This window comes from Schistocerca serialis, chromosome 5 (assembly GCF_023864345.2).
Source record: "Schistocerca serialis cubense isolate TAMUIC-IGC-003099 chromosome 5, iqSchSeri2.2, whole genome shotgun sequence".
In the NCBI taxonomy this organism is placed as follows: Eukaryota; Metazoa; Arthropoda; class Insecta; order Orthoptera; family Acrididae; genus Schistocerca; species Schistocerca serialis.
In genome coordinates this window covers 480,767,797-480,772,646 of record NC_064642.1, presented here as the reverse complement: position 1 = coordinate 480,772,646, position 4,850 = coordinate 480,767,797, and positions in this window count along the sequence as shown.

Below are 4,850 nucleotides of genomic sequence, written 5' to 3'. Positions count from 1 at the left end.
ACAAAGATGGTATCATACAAAGATGGTATCATACAAAGATGGTATCATACAAAGATGGTATCATACAAAGATGGTATCATACAAAGATGGTATCATACAAAGATGGTATCATACAAAGATGGTATCATACAAAGATGGTATCATACAAAGATGGTATCATACAAAGATGGTATCATACAAAGATGGTATCATACAAAGATGGTATCATACAAAGATGGTATCATACAAAGATGGTATCATACAAAGATGGTATCATACAAAGATGGTATCATACAAAGATGGTATCATACAAAGATGGTATCATACAAAGATGGTATCATACAAAGATGGTATCATACGAAGATGGTATCATACGAAGATGGTATCATGCGAAGATGGTATCATGCGAAGATGGTATCATGCGAAGATGGTATCATGCGAAGATGGTATCATGCGAAGATGGTATCATGCGAAGATGGTATCATGCGAAGATGGTATCATGCGAAGATGGTATCATGCGAAGATGGTATCATGCGAAGATGGTATCATGCGAAGATGGTATCATGCGAAGATGGTATCATGCGAAGATGGTATCATGCGAAGATGGTATCATGCGAAGATGGTATCATGCGAAGATGGTATCATGCGAAGATGGTATCATGCGAAGATGGTATCATGCGAAGATGGTATCATGCGAAGATGGTATCATGCGAAGATGGTATCATGCGAAGATGGTATCATGCGAAGATGGTATCATGCGAAGATGGTATCATGCGAAGATGGTATCATGCGAAGATGGTATCATGCGAAGATGGTATCATGCGAAGATGGTATCATGCGAAGATGGTATCATGCGAAGATGGTATCATGCGAAGATGGTATCATGCGAAGATGGTATCATGCGAAGATGGTATCATGCGAAGATGGTATCATGCGAAGATGGTATCATGCGAAGATGGTATCATGCGAAGATGGTATCATGCGAAGATGGTATCATGCGAAGATGGTATCATGCGAAGATGGTATCATGCGAAGATGGTATCATGCGAAGATGGTATCATGCGAAGATGGTATCATGCGAAGATGGTATCATGCGAAGATGGTATCATGCGAAGATGGTATCATGCGAAGATGGTATCATGCGAAGATGGTATCATGCGAAGATGGTATCATGCGAAGATGGTATCATGCGAAGATGGTATCATGCGAAGATGGTATCATGCGAAGATGGTATCATGCGAAGATGGTATCATGCGAAGATGGTATCATGCGAAGATGGTATCATGCGAAGATGGTATCATGCGAAGATGGTATCATGCGAAGATGGTATCATGCGAAGATGGTATCATGCGAAGATGGTATCATGCGAAGATGGTATCATGCGAAGATGGTATCATGCGAAGATGGTATCATGCGAAGATGGTATCATGCGAAGATGGTATCATGCGAAGATGGTATCATGCGAAGATGGTATCATGCGAAGATGGTATCATGCGAAGATGGTATCATGCGAAGATGGTATCATGCGAAGATGGTATCATGCGAAGATGGTATCATGCGAAGATGGTATCATGCGAAGATGGTATCATGCGAAGATGGTATCATGCGAAGATGGTATCATGCGAAGATGGTATCATGCGAAGATGGTATCATGCGAAGATGGTATCATGCGAAGATGGTATCATGCGAAGATGGTATCATGCGAAGATGGTATCATGCGAAGATGGTATCATGCGAAGATGGTATCATGCGAAGATGGTATCATGCGAAGATGGTATCATGCGAAGATGGTATCATGCGAAGATGGTATCATGCGAAGATGGTATCATGCGAAGATGGTATCATGCGAAGATGGTATCATGCGAAGATGGTATCATGCGAAGATGGTATCATGCGAAGATGGTATCATGCGAAGATGGTATCATGCGAAGATGGTATCATGCGAAGATGGTATCATGCGAAGATGGTATCATGCGAAGATGGTATCATGCGAAGATGGTATCATGCGAAGATGGTATCATGCGAAGATGGTATCATGCGAAGATGGTATCGTGCGAAGATGGTATCGTGCGAAGATGGTATCGTGCGAAGATGGTATCGTGCGAAGATGGTATCGTGCGAAGATGGTATCGTGCGAAGATGGTATCGTGCGAAGATGGTATCGTGCGAAGATGGTATCGTGCGAAGATGGTATCGTGCGAAGATGGTATCGTGCGAAGATGGTATCGTGCGAAGATGGTATCGTGCGAAGATGGTATCGTGCGAAGATGGTATCGTGCGAAGATGGTATCGTGCGAAGATGGTATCGTGCGAAGATGGTATCGTGCGAAGATGGTATCGTGCGAAGATGGTATCGTGCGAAGATGGTATCGTGCGAAGATGGTATCGTGCGAAGATGGTATCGTGCGAAGATGGTATCGTGCGAAGATGGTATCGTGCGAAGATGGTATCGTGCGAAGATGGTATCGTGCGAAGATGGTATCGTGCGAAGATGGTATCGTGCGAAGATGGTATCGTGCGAAGATGGTATCGTGCGAAGATGGTATCGTGCGAAGATGGTATCGTGCGAAGATGGTATCGTGCGAAGATGGTATCGTGCGAAGATGGTATCGTGCGAAGATGGTATCGTGCGAAGATGGTATCGTGCGAAGATGGTATCGTGCGAAGATGGTATCGTGCGAAGATGGTATCGTGCGAAGATGGTATCGTGCGAAGATGGTATCGTGCGAAGATGGTATCGTGCGAAGATGGTATCGTGCGAAGATGGTATCGTGCGAAGATGGTATCATGCGAAGATGGTATCGTGCGAAGATGGTATCGTGCGAAGATGGTATCGTGCGAAGATGGTATCGTACAAAGATGGTATCGTACAAAGATGGTATCGTACAAAGATGGTATCGTACAAAGATGGTATCGTACAAAGATGGTATCGTACAAAGATGGTATCGTACAAAGATGGTATCGTACAAAGATGGTATCGTACAAAGATGGTATCGTACAAAGATGGTATCGTACAAAGATGGTATCATACAAATATTTACGTGAGCTGACATAAAGTGATGCTTTTCAAGTCTTCTGAATACTAATTAAAGTAATCTGAATTGATATAAATAATTTTATAAAAAGTAATTATTTGAAACAGTCCAGATTTATATTGTGATTAGAAAAACGAATAAAAACAGTGAGACCTGATCTGGGTGATAAACGATCACACGAACAGTAGTTACTTACACAAATCTTGCTTCAAAAGCAAATTTCTAGTCATTTATTTGAACTTTACAAAATAAACTGAGAAAGTGAAGACGCTGATATCCGATAACCGAACACTCATACTTGTAAGGGTGGAGGAACTTTCCATTTTCTGAAACCTGAGTGTCAGCTGATTACCGTAAGTGTATAATTAAAGAAATTTAGGTTTATAACGAGAAAAGAAATCGATCGTTCTTACCATGTGCGGTTCGAAAATGGAGTAGGGAGGGAGGGTGCACACCATAAATGCCCCCTCTTCCCCTCAGCCACACACCACACGGTGAGTTCTGGAGTACAGGTGAAGAAAAAGATGTAGATGTAGAACACTTACGACAAAATTTACTACAGTACGATGGATTACCAGCAGAAGAAACATTTTACTCGTGTATGACTGAAAAAACTGGTGTATATTCCACAGGACTGGAGCACGGACCTGACCATGCCGTTCGTGCCAGTGACGGAGCCGTACATGCCGCGCAACCGCACGTTCGTGACGCTGCCTGTGGAGCAGATGATAAAGATGATCGGCCAGTACGGCTACCAGGTGCCGTGGCTCATCGGGAGCACCAGCCACGAGGGACTGGGGCAGTCGCTCAGTGAGTAAACGCTCTGCTCTCTGCTGACAAACTGAACTGCTCTCAAGCAAACGATCTGTATTCGAAGTGCACGTAACTTCTGTGCAGTGTTTGTCTGAACTGACTGTCAAGCCTCCAGGACTGCACTCTTGCTAGAGAGAAAAGGCTGTCGAAACATCGGTGCAGAAATATTAGTTACTTGTAGTTATCAGACCAGCTACGTTGTGGAGTGTGCACTGGAGCAATCTAAATTGTCAAACTACGCGCGACATGCCTGCCCTCGAAACATTAACGTTCACTTAGACGAGACAGGTGGCGGGCCCAGCTACACTTGATGCGTCGGTAACCCAACCAAGACAGTCATGGACCGACCGACCAAACGACTTGCTAGCCTCCAGTCTGTACATGAACTCAAGGACCAAACTGTTACGGACGTGATTATCCACAATGACATATGTATTAAGCTGTCAAAACTACACACAGTGTTGGACAGCGACAACAGGTGAGGAAAGGACACTGCCTGAAATTGTTAGTGGCCAGGGCAGGTAACCGGAACACTAACGGCCACAAGGCAGAAAATTGCGCTGGTACACTTGAATTGTAGTGAACCAATATACACTCCTGGAAATTGAAATAAGAACACCGTGAATTCATTGTCCCAGGAAGGGGAAACTTTATTGACACATTCCTGGGGGTCAGATACATCACATGATCACACTGACAGAACCACAGGCACATAGACACAGGCAACAGAGCATGCACAATGTCGGCACTAGTACAGTGTATATCCACCTTTCGCAGCAATGCAGGCTGCTATTCTCCCATGGAGACGATCGTAGAGATGCTGGATGTAGTCCTGTGGAACGGCTTGCCATGCCATTTCCACCTGGCGCCTCAGTTGGACCAGCGTTCGTGCTGGACGTGCAGATCGCGTGAGACGACGCTTCATCCAGTCCCAAACATGCTCAATGGGGGACAGATCCGGAGATCTTGCTGGCCAGGGTAGTTGACTTACACCTTCTAGAGCACGTTGGGTGGCACGGGATA